Source organism: Coenobita brevimanus, chromosome 74 (assembly GCF_032717465.1).
Source record: "Coenobita brevimanus isolate Jiangsu-jjx chromosome 74, ASM3271746v2, whole genome shotgun sequence".
Taxonomy (NCBI): Eukaryota; Metazoa; Arthropoda; class Malacostraca; order Decapoda; family Coenobitidae; genus Coenobita; species Coenobita brevimanus.
The window spans coordinates 22,230,474-22,249,697 of record NC_137027.1 but is presented as its reverse complement, the minus strand read 5'-3'; the positions used below and the strand labels follow the sequence as shown (position 1 = coordinate 22,249,697).

Genomic DNA, 19,224 nt, shown 5'->3' with positions numbered 1-19,224 from the left:
TGATGAGTGAAATGGCTCAGTGCTACAGTAGCTGTAGGACAATGCTAAGTTTTATGTTCCTTCGAGTGGTATACTGTGTGCATAAGTAAGAGGCATTTCGTGAGTGTGTGTTTATTTCTTGCCCCAAACCCTTGCACTGCGTAGGACTTGTAAATGATGATGAAAGTTAATTGGTGTTAGCGAGAATAAAATGTTAAGTTCATCGAAAAGGAAAACTTACATTTCTTTAGTGTATGGTTCTAACTTTTTTGTTTTACTATGCAGGGTTCTTCCATGATGAATAAAATCGTTGATAATTGTTGGAATAAATTACCAAGCTCCAAGCAGATGAAGTTCACCGTCTGGCTGCAGTTAGATTATTATTAAAGAAAGACTTTTCCATATCCTCAACATCCAGTTTCCTCTTTCATCCTCCTGTGTGCCTCTGTCATCATTCTCCCTCTCTCTCTCTCTCTCTCTCTCTCTCTGTATCCATCTATCTATCTCATGCTCCTCTCTCCACCATGGCTTTCATCCCCACCTGCCTGAGAGCGCCCACCATTAAAAAAACAGAGACACGACACACTTCCTTTCCTTTCTCCTTTTTTTTTTTTCTTTTTTCCCCTTATCCTCGACACTTTCCTACAAGTTTTCACCTCAGTCCCCTCTAGCTCAAGCCTCTTCTTGAAGTTTGGCTCAAGGCTGTACTTCGTAATTACATTCTTCTTGGGAGAATTTTTCGAGTTGGAGATGTGAAGGTAAATCGCTAAATATGCATCTCTTGGGGGGATGCTGATTTTCGTGTGTCATATTTACCATTTTCTTGTCCAGAAAAGTCTAGGTATGACTTTTTATTTTTCGTTTTTTATTTTTTAGTATTAGATTAGGTTAGGTAGAGCAAAAAAATAAAAAAAGAAATAATGGAACGATGATAATCCTGGGAAAATCAAAATAAGAATGTAGTGCAACAAAGGAATACGAAAGTGATGTCCGCGATCGCTTATTATTATTATTATTATTATTATTATTATTATTATTACTACTACTGTTATTATTATCATCACTCCCTGGCTTCTCGTCGCCCCCTTTCCAGTCTTGTCCTTTCTCTCTCCAGTATTTTAACAATTTCTTCAGCGCAGTTTTTACAGCAACTCCTCAGCATTTTTCTCCTCTTTTTCTTGTTGTCTTATATTTTTTTCACCGCAGGTCCCAGACACATTCCCTCCCCTTGTCGCATTCTTTATATTTTTTTTTTACCCTTTTTTCTGCCAGAACATTTTCATCCTCTTCGTCCTCTCTCCGTTTCAACATTTTTACCAAGGATCTTCCGGTTCAAGAAACAGCTATATTCCCACGTTTTAGAACAAGTCGCGGCATCTGAAGCAAGTTTCAGCCAGGATAAAGTTCTTTTGTATTTTTCGCCACTTTTTTTTTTTTTTTTTTTTTTATGTGTCCGACTCTGGGCAAAGGCTTCAGGGCCTATATCTTGGGGGCAGTAGCCTATCCCAAGGCCCAGTAGTCCTCCTACACCTCCACATGTCACCACTTCGGCGCTAACACCCACCGTCCATATTGAATACATGCTAGGGCTGTCTCATACAGGACTGGTGTATTGGTATTAGCGGGGGTATTTTTACGACATGTCGGCGGGTCATCTGGTAGATCAGGAAAGTCTGCTTTTTAAGAAATTCAAATCCTTAAACTGTCCCCTGCCCCAGCCAGGATTCGAACCTGGGTCCATCAGGACTGCAAGCCTCCTCTCTACCGATTCAGCCACCGCCAGAAAAAAAAAAAAAAGTCAGCCTTTTCCTGACTCCCATATCCCCACCTCCCTTGCCCCCTCCTCCCACCCACCCCTCACTTCTGTCAATAACCCTGTCCTTTTGCTATTTTACATCCATAATTTTTAAAAAATCTATTTGCGTCACTGAAGCAGAGCAATTACACCTTTTTTACATGTACCGGGGAGTATTTTATCAATGCGGTTCAAGGACTTCCGCTTTGAGGCCCATTAAATATTAGGCATTCTTTTTACTGAGGCATCTCTTTAATTTCCGCATGCAAAAGCTTTTTATTCCTCCAGGCCATTTTTTATTTTAAATCTAAATCACTCTTCCGCCAGACGATTTTATTCAACACTTTTTATTGAGCCGTAGCAGAGAAAGGCTTATTTAAGACTGTAATTGACCCCTTTATTTCAAGAAGTCTGCCCAAAGTTAAGCAAAGTCGTGTCAAGATACCAAGACTAAAATAAACGAGAAACGCTGAAGAGGTTTATACGTGTACCGAATTCATATAAAAAATGTGTGATGGTTAGGCTTGAGAGGGGCAGCCAGGATTCCGAGGGCTTGAATCGTGTGCAAATGACTGTGAGGCCCATTTCCTTGCGTTATATTCCTCGTACATGTTTCTCTCCGTCATTCCATCTTTAGGTGGGAATAAGTTCTCGATGATGATGATGATGATAATGATGATGATGATGATGATGACGATGATGATAATGATGATGATGATGATGATGATGATGATGATGATGATGATGATGATGAAGAAATAGAGACCGACAACGAGGTGAAGAGGTCCGAGGGCATGTAAGGGAGATAGGTGTGTCGTTGGACGTGGGGGTCGTTATTGAATAGGGACAGAAACACCTGGATTTTGTAGAAGTAGCCTCTCACAGGTTTCGGCGTCAGGCAACAGATAGATGAATAGGCTAACACATGCATTAGTATATCTTGTCATCACTTCGAATCTGGTCTGCCAGTTAATTTATGGGTCGTGTTGTAAGTCGGTTTCGAGATACCATAACATCTCTTCCTTAGTGACTTATTCTACATATTAAACCTCCATATCCTCTTATAAACTACTGATGGACACTATGTTTACTAAAAAATTACCTAAGCAAAAAGCAAGACAATGCTAAGGTGTAACATGCAATATTAACCTCTAAGGAAGAGGTGCAACGGAGCCTCGTATCCCACCTACAGTACGGAGCTGCTAGTGTCTACCAGGCAATAGATAGATGGATAGATAGATAAATTGATAGATCAATAGATGCGTCAGTGTACACAGTAGTTAGTTCGAAACTGGAGTTGGATTCTGAGTGACATTGTAGGTTTCGCAACATCTTTCATTCAGCGACCTTTTATGCCTGTTGTCTTCAAATTCTCTTATATGTAGTTTATTTGTTTTAAACGCTGACGTAGTTTGCCTCAGTAACGCATACGTACATATAGAAGGGTGTAAAAACTAAAATAAATCGCTAATGAAAAAGTGCTCTTGTACCAGAAATTCGGCCATAGGTGTGCCAGGTCGTCTCGTCAGGTTCTTTGACAGAATGAGGCGCTGCGTGACTCCGCCTAATCACATTACCTGATTAAATTCGAAGCTGTTTATCGCCAAGCGCACAATTTCTCACGCCAGACGTAGGTGTACGCTGACGTTAAATATGATTTCGCCGGCGGTAAAGGGTCAAAGGAAGGTAGGTTGAATTAGACTGCTCAGGTATGCAAAAATAATGTTGTTCTGGTATGCAGAAATAAGATTCCTCTGGTAAGCAAAGTTGCTCTGGTATACAGAAATAAAACTGTTCAGGTATGCAGAAATAAAGTTGCTCAGGTATACAAAAATAAAGTCGTTGAGGTATGCAAAAATCAACTTGCTCAGATGTGCAAAAAAAGAAAAAAAACTGCACAGGTATGCTAAAATAGGGCTGCTCAGGTATGCAGAGAAAAAGCTGCTCAGGTATGCAGAGGTAAATCTGCTCAGGTATGCCAAAATAAAGAGTACTATCGAGGTAGGTTAATTCAGAGTTCTCAGGTCTGCAAAAATAAGGAGCTAAATCAAGATCGGTTCAGTACGACTATCAGGTACTCAAAAATAAAAAGTTGATCAAGGAAGTTATGAAAGACTGCTCAGGTATGCAAAATTTAGTGTTAAATCAAGGTGTGTTAAATAATGCAGGGTGTCCATAAAAAGAGTTCCACTAGAAATTCACCTGGCGGTATATTACTGTACGTGTTGTAAGGACGGCTCAGTCTGCTGAAGTGGGCGTGACTGTAGCACTGGGAGCAGTGTTTTTCTTGTCACATTCAATCACTCAAGTGGAGATTGTGATGTGAAGAACCAGAGTATTATTAAAGCAACACACTGTATTGAACGTCCTCTCTAACTGGTTTCCTCTATCATTTCAAAACTCACTGTTTAATTGGTATCAGTCAGACATCAAAGTGCTGGTAGTTACTGCTGGTAAAGTTGGATTTTTTTTTTTTATATAACAATGTATTTATTATCATTACTACTACTACTACTACTACTACTACTGCTGCTGCTGCTGCTGCTCTTACTACTACTACTACTACTACTGCTGCTGCTGCTGCTGCTGCTGCTCTTACTACTACTACTACTACTACTACTGCTACTACTACTACTACATCTCTTACTATTTTGTTATTATTATTATTATTATTATTATTATTGTCAATTATTATTACTTTTGCAGCTAAGGACCTGTACCTATAACCATTTCAACACGATGATGTCATTTGCAGTTTTTCTCACCATCTCCAAACGATTTTTTTCAGCTTAAGCGCCACTGGTCGAGGTAAAGGGTTAGATACAGCCTTCAATAAATCCATTAGTGCTACAGATGTTCCTTTAATAAAACAGTATTGAGGTAACAAAAGTAACAAAAGGATGTATAGGGACACAACTGAATGGCTACTTCTCCATGTTAGTTCACTTTAAATTAGAGTTACTGTGGTTCCCTTGAAAAGCAATGTTCGTGTTGTCAGTGAAAGGCTGGATGAGAAAAACTGCGTCTCTTCAGGCACTTAGCAGTGAAAAACTGTGTACCCGTCAGCAAAGGATAATTTGAAGTTAACGGGACATTACCTGACTCCCTTTATCTTCCCATTTTAAGTCTCAGTAAACACGCATATGTACAGTCCACACACACACAGACACACCCACACACCCACACACCATGCACATGTTCCATTCTGTCAAAGGAGGTCAATATTAACAGGAACAGTCCCAACAGAGGGTCTAATTTCGCCCCATAAAGATGCAGCTTTGATGCTCTGAAGTGTTTTTGGTAGATCCAGTATCAAAGGAGCCTCGGAGCTTAATCTGGCAAAATAATCGTGGGTGATTCGCGGACCTCTGTTCTGTGTGAGTCAAATGCCCACATTATACCCTATTCACATTAACTTGGCTAAAACTTTGGTCATTTTGTACCTTAATTCACGGAGCCCAGTAGCAGAATGCAGTACTACAGCTCACATCCCTTGCGTAACACTACTTCGTGATAATTACCACATTCTGGTGTTGCATCTCATCATTCTACACGCTATATACTCTTTCCATCTTAACTTGGCCCAAACTTTCATCTCTCAGCATTTTTTTTTTTTTTTTCACGAAGATTAATGGCAGGAGTAGGCAGTTCTTAGGCTGTACATCCTTTCCATTGCACTTCTTTGTTACTAGCATCGTATTCTAGAATTATTTTGTGATTACAGTTCCTTATTCAAGATGCCCTACATGTCAGTTTTAGGCAGAATTAACGTGAATCGAATGTGAGTGCATTCAAAAACTTGGGTAGTGTGATGAGTAAGGATGGAACTTTGGGGGATGAAGTACGTGAAAGGGTACAGCAGGGAAGGAAGGTTGTTAGTACACTGAAATAAGTGATGAGAAATAGGGAGGTGAGTATGGAAGTTAAGAAGTCACTGCATGATGGTATTGTGATCCCTACCCTGACGTATGGAAGCGAGGCGTGGACCTTGCAAGAGGGGAACAAGTCAAGAGTGAGAGCAGTGGAAATGAGTTACTTGAGAGGAGCATGTGGAGTGACGTGGAGGGACAGGTTGACGAAAGAAGAAGTGAAGGAACGTTGTGGGGTAGATGTGGATGTGGTTGAGAAGATTAGGAGAAATACACTGAGGTGGTTTGGACATGTGGAGAGAATGGAATGGAGAATGAAAGACTGACTAAGAGGGTGTATGTAGGTGAGGTGGAGGGAGGGAGAGGGAGGGGTAGACCGAGAATGAGGTGGAGGGATGGAGTTGAGAGGTATATGAGGGAGGGAGGAGTGAGTTGGGGGGAGGGTAGTCAAATGGTGGGTGACAGGGTGACTTGGAGGCGTTTTGTCTGCGGCCACCCTTTGCGGGATTAGGGCGTCGGGCTATAGATAGATAGATAGATAGATAGACTATAGTACCGGGTATGTGTGACTTTTTCTATTTTGTGAGTAGACACAATATAACAGGTCTATAGTATAGTCATTTTCATGCCTGACAGAATTATCTTACCCCACTTTAAAGCCACATCTCAGTTGCAGTAAATGTTTACGAGCCAGCGTGTCTTGGCATGCTTGTCTGTCTCTGCTAGCAACGACATTATGAGAATAAATGTTGGATATAATTGTATAGAAATTTTGAAAAATGACATAAGACCAGTAGAAGAATGAGTTATTAAATTTTGTGGAAAATGTCAGACCAAGGTCAAGGTCTTGATAAACATGAAAGAGGGCAATGGTGCTGCAAGTGCGGACGAATGATCTTTCTGAGTGCTCTTGTTCTCCCTCGAATTGGCCATTCAGAGGGTGGTGGGGTAGTTATTGTCGGCATTCTCACATATACAGTAATGAACGTCATGTGATGTTACGTTATCACTGTGTGTGTGTGTGTGTGTGTGTGTGTGTGTGTGTGTGTGTGTGTGTGTGGAGGGGGTAAATTCGACGTAATGACCAGACAGGACGTGTGAAAAGTGTATAGTTGTGGTAGCCTGTAGTGTGGTGTGATAGTGCATAGTTTGGCGTGGTATGGTAGGGTGTGAAGTATGGTGTGGTTGTGTGAGGTGTGGCAGTGTGAGGTGATGTAGTGTGTAGGGTGGTATGGTGTTGCGGTGCGTGGTGTAGTGCGGTGGTGGTATCAAGTATGCCAGTGTTTAGTGTAGCAGTGTGAGGTACGTCATTATATTGTGTGGCAGTGAGTGGTGTGGAATGATACTGGTGTGTGTATTGTGTCTGTGTGATGTGTAGCACGGAGACATGGCATGTGTGGTGCAACAGAGAGAGAGAGAGAGAGAGAGAGAGAGGATGGAGAGTGATCGAGGTGGTGGTGGTGGGGGGGAGCTAAGCGACAAGGCGAGGAGAGGGAGAGACAATGAAAGTATGGAGATGAAACCGTATCCGAACTTAATGATATACAGCAAACATTGTCAGCAGCTGTATACTGTTATTTAGTGGGCTGTCTCATTAAAATAAACTTCGTTCCATTTTAACACTTGCGTTTAAATTTTCTGATTCATAAAACGAGTTACTGGGCAGACACAGCTAGAGGACGAGGCGCACAGGGAGGTGGAGAGGGTAGAAGGAGGAGGAGGGGAGGATGGGGAGGGGGTTAGAGGGAAGCAGGTAGGAGCAGGTGTGGCGGTGGTGAGAAGCATGATATCTGGATGCCTGGGAGGATCCGTCCTTATTAAAAGTTCCTCACAAATATACTGCTTAATCTGCCACTTCTTCTGCTGCCAGTTAAAGAACTAGTGAAACATAATACCGGTAAGAATTTTTATGTCTCAGTTGACACTGGGAGTGTCTTTTCATGAATGCAAGTAGCTAAAACGAAATAGAGATTTGGCAACTTACAGCAGCTATGCGGCGTGGGGGTCCAGATGAGACGCGTGAAATCTGTACTCAGATGCCGTCCATGAAAATCAAGCACATTATTTACTAACTAATTGCTGATTTCTTCTAACAAACCCAAGGTTGATTGTAGAGTGCTTCAGATTATTTGAGAAGAGAGACAAGAAGAATGACAATGCCTTTGCTTCTTATTGTTTCTTGAGAGCAGTGTAATCAGCTCGGCGACTGATAGCAATCCCATCAGGAGAGCAAGCAGCCTTATGGTCCTCTGTTGCGGGGTAGAGCGACCGCTCCTCTTCCGGCGTGGAGTCTCTGCTTGATGGCCGTCCGCATATACTTCTGTGTTTTTTGCGCTTGTGACGGGAAGAAGGGGAACACCAGGAGTCGAATCAGGAGCTGTGTGTCCTGCGGTGGTCGTGTGGTTGACATCAAAGCGATCCAAGCGGCATAAGAGTGTTATATAAGGTATGTAAAGGAGAGTTACATGCGAGTTGTTGCCGGCGTGATGGCGTCGGCAGGTAGGTAGGTAGAGAGGTAGATAAGTGAAGGACTAAATATACGAGACTATTTTCTCCGTAGGCAGGTGGCGTAGTGAATGAAATATAGTTTAGCAAATAATGAGAAAGGAAAGAATTCGATTTTTTTTGATGCCGTTGTTAATTAGATAGCACGGTAATTAGGTAGGTGAAGAAATGTAGTTGGGTTTGTAGATTGGTGAAGGAATGAATAACACCTTCTTCCTCGCGTTAAAAAAAAAAAATACGATGTTCCTGTACATAGGTAGAATAGTAGACTGTAATGTTAAGAAACGTAATTAAATAGGTAAGTGAAGGAACCACGTGGTTTTGATACTCCGGTAGTTAATTTAGTTCAGCAAAAGGGTATAAATGGGCAAATAGGTAGCTGAAATAAGGATTATCGTGAGGATTATCGAGTTGTGAGGAGTGGTGTGGTTGTGTGATGTGTGACAGTGTGAGGTGATTTGGTGCACTGGGCTGTATGGTGTGGCAGTGAGTGGCGCAGTGCGGTGGTGGTATTAGGTGTCAGTGTTCGGTGTAGCAGTGTGTAGCATGGAAGAGTGTGGTATGGTATGCTGTTCTAGTGTGCACTGTGGCTGTGTGATCTGTAGCACACTTAGACGCGGAGAGAGAGAGAGAGAGAGAGAGAGAGAGAGAGAGAGAGAGAGAGAGAGAGAGAGAGTGGAAGGTGATAGAGAACAAAGAGGTGGGATGAGTGGGGGGGTAGCGAAGAGGAGAGGAGATGGAGGTTTAGGACACAGATATAATGATAAAAAACAGACCTGTTCAGCCGCTGCATACTGTAGTTATTTAGTTGGCTGTTTCATCAAAATAATCCTCCCTGCATTTAAACAAGAATTGGGATTTAAACTTTTGAAGTTCATAAAACTAGTTACTGAGCAGACGTAGCTGGAGGATGGGGAGTAGAGGGTTTTGGGGGAGAGGGGGTTGGTGGATGGAGGAGGAGAGGAGGAAGGGGAGGTGGGGTAGGAGGGTGGAAGGTAGGGGCTGGTATGGCTGTGGAGGTGGTGAGATGTGTGAAATCTGGATACCTGTTCCTCAAAATTGTACTGCCTAATCTGTCAATTCTTCTGTCGTCTTTCGAAGGACAAGTGAAACAAAATATGTAATTATACGTCGTTATTGACGCAGAAAATGCCATTGAATGGATGCAAAAATGTAGCACTAATTGAGACTTGGCAACTTAGCTTAGGCATGCGGCGTGGGGGTCCAGGGCCCGTACTTATAAAAACTACATCATAGTTAGGTGAAAGTCATAAATGTGAGACTTAAGGAGCACCTCATCATAACTAAGTCGAGACTTTGTTAGGTCGAAGTCACAAGCTGCTGAGTTAGCGGTTGGCGCTGCGTAGCACTTGAGAGTTTCGAAAAATGAAGAAAAATCTAAGAAAACAACAGAGAAAAGATGCTACAAAAAATCAGAAATTACTACGATATTTTCTTAAACGTTTTCAGGGTAAACAGATTAATGTCATTTTTGAGGAATTATTAATTTACCACTTTGTGTTGTGGACGAGGACATGTTGCCTCTCCTCACCACCCTGTAAACAAACACCACCACCGCCACCCAAGCATGGAGAACTCCAACAGTGTAACAAGCAAACGTTCCAGAAAGCAAAATTGGACCCCCGATGCCACATATAAGCTGGCACAGTTGTATTTTAAGAACATACACGTGCTGAAGGAGGTTAAAGCCTTGTTTCTTGCCGTTGGTCTTGTTAGTGTCTCCCGCACCAAATCGGTCACAAAAATTATGCCTGCACGGTCCAAACGATATCTCTTGACCAGTTCTGCATCACTTAGCTCGTTAAGCACATCTTTCCTTTCACGAAAACGTCTTGGTTGGCGCTGGCGAATTTGTTGTTGTTGTGGTGCGGCGGCCATCTTTACTGTTATGATCGAGTCATAAGCCGCGTCCGAAGCGCTATAACCACTCGGGAGGGGTCTTAAGCTATGACTCAGTTTAAGTCGAACATAAGGACTTATGACTCGCTCCTATGAATTTAGGACAGACTTTCGCCTTATGACTCAGTCTTAGTGTTTTATAAGTACGGGCCCAGGTGAGACGCGTGGAATATGTACTCAGGTGCCGTCGATAAATATCAGACACAATATTTACTAACTAATCCATGATTTCTTTAGATAAACTTGAAATTGATTCTAAAGAGTAAAAGATTATGTGAGAGTAGAGACAGGAAAGGCGACAATACTATTGATTCTTATAGACTAGTCCTGTTTAATCAGCTTAGCAACTGATGGCAATCCCATCAGGAGAGGCGAGCCGGCTTATGATCCTCTGTTGCGAGTTTGCTTGATGGCTGTCCGTATTCTTTTCTGTGTTTTTACGCGTGTGGAAGGGAACAAGGCCTAAAGAGGCCTAAAGAATACCACCAGGTCAAACCGCGGCCGGATGAAAATGCGTCCATCTTCGCGCATGACGTCACGCGGCCAGCAGTGGTGCTTGCTTGCTCAGTTTTCTTCAGGTCACCGTGCTGTTCACAGCTATACAATGCCAACTAACTGTACAGTATTCGGGTGTTTTGAAGATTCTAGGAAGAAGATTAAGGGTGTCAGCTTCTTTAGATTCCCCCAAAATAAAAAAGTTCGTCAAAAGTGGATATTTTTATGTAAAAGAAAAAGACATCTTTAACCCAGACGTAGCACGAGTATGCAGTCGTCATTTTGAGCAGAGTGCATTTAAGAGGTTACTCAAATATGAACTGCTGGACATACCAATACCCCCAAATCAAAGAAGACTAGAGGATGATGCACTTCCAACACTGAATTTACCAAACTCTGAAGGTAAGAATGTCACCCACAACTAAGAAAAAGAAACACGAAGGGAGATATTTTTCAAGTTACCCCTGAAAATATCAAAGAGGCAGAAGTATTGACTACATTTTTCGTGCAGTAACTCTTCCATACAAGTCTATCTATCTTTCTGTTTACCTATACAGTATATCCCTCTAAAATTTGTAATATATACAGATTTTATATTGCATGAGGTTCGAAGAAACACCTCAGTTACATCATGTCTCTCTCTCTCTCTCTCTCTCTCTCTCTCTCTCTCTCTCTCTCATTACATATTGACATTTATATAATGTTGTGTAGATATATATGTTGATATACAACATAAAAAAATCGTATATACAAAGGTGGCTAACAAATATGCACTACATTTTTCTTGCAATAACTATCCTATACAAGCCTATCTATCTATCTGTCTATCAATGTAATATATACTGATTTTATATTTCAAATAAATAATGAGAGAGAGAGAGAGAGAGAGAGAGAGAGAGAGAGAGAGAGAGAGAGAGAGAGAGAGAGAGAGAGAGACTAACAGGCCTAGATATATGGGTGTCAAAAGACACTGGGGAATTGCATCAGGTCAGAAGGAACAGCTCACTTTCTCTCCCTCTCTCTCTCTCTCTGCAGTAATGTATTTATATGTACATAGTATACAGCTATATATATAGATAGATAGATAGATAAAGATATAGATACAGATAGATAGACATAGATAGAGATATATAAGAATATAGAATATACAGTAAAATAAGTAGATCAAAACAGATAAATAGGCTGTATAGAAAACTTATTGCAAGAAATATACACATTTTTATATTATATTTCGATATGTTGCTACATAAAATATATACATACAAATATAGGAGAGAGAGAGAGAGAGAGAGAGAGAGAGAGAGAGAGAGAGAGAGAGAGACTGAACAGGCCTATATATGGGAGTATTAAAGGACACTGGGGAATTGCATCATGTCAGAAGGAACACCTCACTTATATTCTCTCTCTCTCTCTCTCTCTCTCTCTCTCTCTCTCTCTCTCTTTATATATATATATATAATTTTTTTTTTTTAGGGACACAACCTGATAGTAGTCATGAGATTCGAGCTGAGAAAAAGGGGCAAAAACGATTAGTGAAAGAAAATGAGGTGACTGCAGACCAGGAGCCAGAGGAGGAGTGTGAAGCAGAAGTGGAACATGCTTCTGCTATTGAGGAACTTCAACGTCAGATTCAAGTTACGCAAGTGGAAAGAGATGCACTCCTGACTCAAAAAGAGGAATGGGAAAAAGAGAGAGAGGGTCTGCTTAAGCACCTGGAGTGCCACTGCAACAGCTACTACATCTGTTAAAGAAAGACTTCTAAGATTTTTTTTCCTCTTCTCAGGTTGATTACTTTTTATATGATAAGGCTATAATTAAGTGGTCTGATGATGACATAAGCAAGGCTCTGACTTTGTGAAGTGTCAGCCCAAAGGTTTATCGATACTTGCGCAAAAAGTGTTCCCTTCCACTGCCTTCCATTACAACACTGAATCGTTGGGGATCAAAACTTCTTGTTGAACCTGGTACCTTGCAACCTGTTTTCAACCTACTGCAGCACAAAGCCGGGTCGATGCCTGATCATGATCGTCTTTGCGTTTTATTATTTGATGAAACAAGCATGGCAAGAGAGTGGTGCTATGACAAGGCAACAGATACAATCTACTCACCTATAAGTAAAGTTCAGTGTGCAATGATAAGGGGCTTAGTAGGATCCTGGAAACAATTAATACTGTGATTATGACTCTGATATGACTAAAGAAATTCTCATGGATCTGATCCTCAAAATAGAAAATACTGGCTTTTATTTGATGCAATGGTTAATGATCTATGCCCAACAAATGTGAGCCTCTGGAGCAGCCTGGGCATTTCTTTGGAAAACACAGGCTTTACCAATCCAGCTGCTTCAGATAGGGATATATATGTCTTTGCAGATGCACCACACTTAATTAAGCTGATAAGAAACAACTTTATTGATAATGGGTTTGGCCTTCCAAATGGAAAATTGATACTCAGTGGATGTGTAAGGGAAATAATTCTAAGGAGCGTAAGTGACTTGAAAACAGCACATAAGTTGTCACTTAAGCATATCAGTGTACAAAGTTTACAACGTATGAATGTTAAGCTGGCTGCACAACTTCTTTCCGAAACAACAGCAAAAACACTGCAGTATTTTGGAAATATGGTGCTTCTTGTAAGCAAGGATTGGGAGGCAACTAGTATGTTCATTGAGCTGGTCGACTCATGGTTTGATTTATTTACCTCCATAACACCAAATAGTGCCAAATTCTCTCGCAAGGCTTATGGGCTTTCTTTGGAGCAACAGGATCATATATTAACTAATATGATTAACACAGCAAGCACAATGATGGTAGTTGGAAGGAATAGCTTGCTTCAGTTTCAGAAGGGGCTCATTATATCGTCGAAATCATTACCTAAACTATTTTGCATGGAGAAGGAAAAGTTTGATATATCCTATCTCCTGACTTATAGGTTATCACAGGATGGCTTAGAACACTTTTTTGCTAGTATGAGACAAATGGGAGCTGCTTATGATCATCCTTCCCCTGTTAGTGTGAAGAAACTTATACGAACAGATCTCTTGGGTAAGGATATTACCTTTGTGGGTGAAAAGTATAATTCTGAAAGAGAATGCACTGACATAAGCATATCTCAGGGCTCATTTCCTGAGAAGGGGGATGCAGCTGACAACGAACAAGTAGAATCCCTTGACCATGAGCTGTGTTTGTCTGCCATGATATTTTCCACTTTAGAAATGGAAGAAACAACAGAAAATGAAGTAGATGAACCAGAAACTGTGGATTTTGAGCATGAGGTAGAAAATGAAGGCTTGATGTACTTTGGTGGCTACATAGCAAGTTCCCCTAGTATGAGTTCTTGAGAGCAGATGTTGAAGGAGGTAATGACAGTAGCTGGGTAGAATTTATAAGCAGACAGGCAGGAAAATTAATAGTACCCAGTGAAGGTTTCCGAAACAATTAAGAATGATAGAAAATTTGTTTCATTGTTACCATGGGAACCAGTTAAAGGCAGGAAAGGGAGCCATGAAAGTTCTTACAAAAGATATTGGTAAATTTGTTGCTTTGCCTTCAGATATTGTTCAGTACTTTGTTCGTTGCCGTGTATTTTTTAGAATGCGCATTCTAAACAATTGTAAAAACTCAAGCCATTATAACAAAAAAAATGAAAAAGCCAGTAAAGTAGAGGGCAATAGTAAACATTTTCTTTTAACCTATATAATATTAAGAAAACGGAGCTGCCAATGAAAGCTTGGAAAAGTGTACACCACAGAAAATGGAGCAGACAGGGTAGGGGAGAGAGGGGGAGAGGGACAGGTAGGCCGCATGACGTCAGTCGCCTGCGTGCGGTGTGACCTGGTACTCTTTATTCTTTAGGCCTTGGAAGGGAAGAAGAGAAATATTAGGACTCGAGTCAAAAGGTGTGTGTCCTGCGGCCGTCGTGAGGTACATCGAAGGGATCCAGGCGGCATAAGAGTGTTATAAAAGGTACGTAGAGTTACACGCGGTTGTTGCCGGGATGATAGCGTCGGTAGGGAGATAGGTAGGTAAGTGAAGCATGGAATTTACGAGAAGTTATCCTTTGGTTGGTAGGTCGGGAGTTAAGTAGGTAATGATGAAGCAAGAAGTGTGCGAGATTTTATGATTCCCTTGTAGTTAGGTAAATAAGTAGCTAAGTGAAGTGTGTACATAAGTAAGCAGATAAGTGAAGGAATGAATTACACTGTTTACAATGTTTGTATATCGATAGGATGTAGTAATCAATGTTAAGAAAAATAGTTATGTGAAGGAAGAACTACGTGGTTGATACTCTGGTAGTTAGGTAGTTGGGAGAAATTATAGGTAGGGATGTAGGTAACGAAAGGAGGAATTACGAGAGGATTTTGTTAGTAGATAGGTAGGTAGTGGAGCCACGGTGGACTGTTGGTAGCGTATTCGACTCGCGACCTAAGTGAGCCTCGCGTTTAAGGTCAAAAGGCATGCCGATTATTTAAAGTAGGGTCATGTAGTATGTCCCTTCATTATGTTCTCATCCTGTCAATTGTACACGTGCGACATTTAGACTCTGACGCAAACTTAGTCACGTAATATGCAGTACATACAGACGGCGGATTAAGAATTTGTTGTTTTGTGCATCACACACACACACACACACACACACACACACACACACACACACTTTAGAAACCGTGCAGAAGCCGCCTACACCCCGGCTGCCTCATCCACAACACCTCCCCGTACCCCGGCTCCTCCTATTTACATGTATATTAAACCTCGCAGCTGCACTGGCGGAAATAAGGTCATTTTCCTGGCTAATTACATAAATAGTTACAGCTGTGTGCAGTTTGGTTCGCCCGTCGCGGTTATGCAGCTTTGTACTCCAGCGGTGCTTTGTGGGGCCACTCGTTTGTCCCTTGCTAATATTACCTTTAACATTTTCACTTCAAGGACGTTTTTGGTATTCATCCACCCTTTAGTCGACATAGATTAGAGAGCCCCTGGTAGTCTCTGTCGGTAGATTATATTTAATTTAAGTAGCATCTCTCGTACTCCACAGGTTAATTAATTCTATACCTAACCCCGGTTCAAAATGACCCTTCTAAACTAAAAGCGCTTACTCGCAACAACCTTTTAAAAAATGACATCCTCAATATTTAGTTAACTAAAAGGCCGTGCTGAACAGTTAATAAAGGCTTTATATTACTCCTTTCAAATAGTCTTCCCAAAGCTGAATTAAATCATTTTTCATTCATTCATTGCCAGACGCAATGTATCCCAGACGGGGTGGCCAAGGGCTTAGAGTTAATTGTTTTACAGGGAGGGGCACTAATCCTCCACCAACCCCACTTGACACGTAGGGATGCCAACAGCATCTGGTGTTCCCAGGCGGTCACCCATCCAAGTACTAAACAGACCCAACGTTGCTTAACTTCGCTGATCGGACGGGAAGCGGTGTACTCAACGTGGTATGGCCATCTGGTAGCAAATAAAATAAAGTCGAATAGCACTCCAGGGTTTAAGGGGTTAACATCTACCCTCCTATGATGTATATTCACCAGAATAAAATCTGGTGATTGCTGGCTTAGAAATATACACTAGATCTGTCCCCGAACATAAGAGGGTTATAGGTTATAGGACCAGCCATATTTTTTTACGTACTAGGAATGAAGGATGTATTGTTCCATATTCTTTACCCAGAAAAAACACTTTGTTATAAGTACCTCTTATTGTTGAGACCCCAGTCAATATTATTCAGCTTAGGATATTTTAAGAACTGGATGGGTTAGACACAGCCATCACTCACTCACATACACGAGGGTCTGTTCAGATTATAAAAATGTAGAATCGTTCGTTGGCAATATATTAAAAGTTATCGTACAGTAAGAGTAGAGGGGCCTTGTACTCCTGATTACGAAATTAACAACATGCACCTCCACCATACGTTGTTAAGATGAAATATTACTCCTCGTACTGGCAACCCGAACACGTGGATAATTATACCACTGTTCTGTTCCACTTTACACAGAATTCCATGTTACTCTGAAGTAAGGACAAGCATTTGTATATTACGCAGAACATTAGCCAGTTCACTACAGCGACCCATCTCTCTCTCTCTCTCTCTCTCTCTCTCTCTCTCTCTCTCTCTCTCTCTCTCAGGTTCCAGCCCTTACTCTTATCCGTCCATTATATTTCCCCACAGAGTGTGTTAGTGCCAAAATTGTCAAGTAAGTTGCACGTTTTATGTCTCTTTATTAAACTGAAGAAAACGAAAAGCACGATAGATGTAAGACCAAAAAAAATTATTCATCGACATGGGTTAGGACGTTTCTGTGTGTGTGTGTGTGTGTGTGTGTGTGTGTGTGTGTGTGTGTGTGTGTGTGTGTGTGTGTGTGTGTGTGTGTGTGTGTGTGTGTGTGTGTGTGTGTGTGTGTGTGTGTGTGTGTGATAGTGTTTGTACTTGCATTTTTTTCCTATTTTGGTTTGTGTGTATGTTTTGTTTATCAGTTACACAATGTGTGTGTGTGTGTGTGTGTGTGTGTGTGTGTGTGTGTGTGTGTGTGTGTGTGTGTTTGAGTGTGATAGTGTTTGTACTTGCATTTTTTTCCTATTCTGGTTTGTGTGTATGTTTTGTTTATCAGTTACACAATGTGTGTGTGTATGTGTGTGTGTGTGTGTGTGTGTGTGTGTGTGTGTGTGTGTGTGTGTGTGTGTGTGTGGACTGGGCATGCATTTGTAAAGCCCAGTGTGACCCAAGTGTGGATAAATAAAGGATGTCTGAAGTAAAATCAGTGCATGGAAACTGGAAGTATTGCATTGGCTGTATTTGTGTGTCACAGTCTGGATATATAAGTGTGAGTCAACAGGGGGAAACATACAACAAGGTAGCAAATGATAGGACATACTCTCAGGAAACACTTTAAAACGTCGCCACAATCTGAACTTTGAATACAACTCGGCTTAGACACAAGTAGGAAGGCGAACACTACCGCCACCAGGCCACCGCGGCTCCTGCATTAACGGTATTGGAGGTTAATTTTGCTGATGAGTGGTATTTGATGGGAAAAAGAAAATCATTGTTGAGCTAGTTTAGGTGACAGTGGAGTCAATGTGTCCGTAGCGTAATTATTGGTAATTCCACCCCCCTATTTCTCTCTCTCTCTCTCTCTCTCTCTCTCTCTCTCTCTCTCTCTCTCTCTCTCTCTTAATTCTTAGTTGTTTTTCCCTTCCTGGCGGCAGCAGAAATAAAAAATAAAATCATGTTACCTTCCTCCACAACGGGGGGTCCCTCTAGAGTTGAATAACAGTGCCTACCGGTAACAAGGAATGTTTGATATATTACGTCATTGTCTAAAAGGGGTTAATAGTTAATCATCATCATCACCATCATCGTCATCATCATCATAGAACTCTTTCCCATTGAGGAGCTCTCTGAAGTACCCTAATCCGGCATTTTCTTGTCACCTCCAAGTGATCTTCTCTAACTTGGGCAACAACTTATAGCAGGAGTGTAAATGAAGGCCATATCTTACTCCTTTAATCTGAAAAGTTTGTCCTCAGCAAAACAATGTCGCCTCGAGTAATGAAAAATGGTGTCTAGGAGTGAATCATAAAACTATACAAGATTAGCTGTTGAAAAAATATACATAAGAAATCATCACCGTTTACTTATCAGGAAAAAATCTTCAGAACCTCATCTAATCGACCATTATGATGTACTTGATCTCTGTTCTTAGTGATTTTTAAATTGTAGTTTTGTACAGAGGGAACTTGTGTGAGGACAATGGTATATCGGTGCTTTAGATTTGTCGCTCTTGCAAATTGTTTAATCTTCGGAGGATGGGAAAAAAGTCTATAGTGTATTAGAGAAGGAAGAGGCCAGGTAGAAGGAAACGCAAGCATAAATGATATATTTCTATTTGGTATTTTAGGTCTCTCAGTTCTTATTGAACCGGGAGGAAAAAAGAGGAATTAATTTTTTCAGTTGCTTCTTACTCGCTCAGCAGCTGTTACTTATACTGATTTTACCCATATAAGAAAATAATAAATACATTCTAGTATAAAGACTACCTAATCCTGTAATATCTCATGTTGCCTGGAGCGTAAGCTGACTGTAATTATGCATGAGTACTCTAATATCCTCTAACACTGTAAACATCTCGTTCTGAAGGAGACAGTTTATTTCTATAGCAATAGTGAATATGTGAAGAGATATAAGTGGATGTTGGAAAGTATAGCTTTTCTGTAGCATTCTAAATATCAAGGGGAAATACAGTTCATGTTTAATGAAGACTTATATTAATTTGCAAGTCTGTCTACCTTTCCTTTAACAAACACCGTAATGCCGGATGGGATTAAGTAAAAAAGAGACTGGATTAAAACTTTGCCGGCCTGTAATTGGTCAGGCCGCTCGACATTGGCTACGTGTAACCTTGAGTTTTGTATAGCTGGTTCAAAAACACCTGAAATATGAGTGAAAAATGTTTAGGTATTTACTAGCATAATAGTAGGCAATCAGTTTAATGGTCGTTGTAAGCTTTGCTTCCATTTTTGAGCGCATTGATCTGGATGCTAATGAACGCGCATTCATATTACACAAGCTATAATGCAGTTTTTCATTTTCGACGGATTAATTTTCAGTGAACGAACATTCATCAGGTTAATGGGTCAGGTTAACAAAACGGCT

General features: G+C 41.0%; 1 non-coding gene across 1 annotated transcript; it reads right to left on the bottom strand.

The window, feature by feature from the left end:
* Positions 1-15,902: 15,902 nt before the first annotated feature.
* On the bottom strand, positions 15,903-16,020 carry LOC145407933 (5S ribosomal RNA). Its single transcript, XR_013898837.1, has one exon. It is a non-coding gene; the product is annotated as a 5S ribosomal RNA (ribosomal RNA).
* Positions 16,021-19,224: the final 3,204 nt, after the last annotated feature.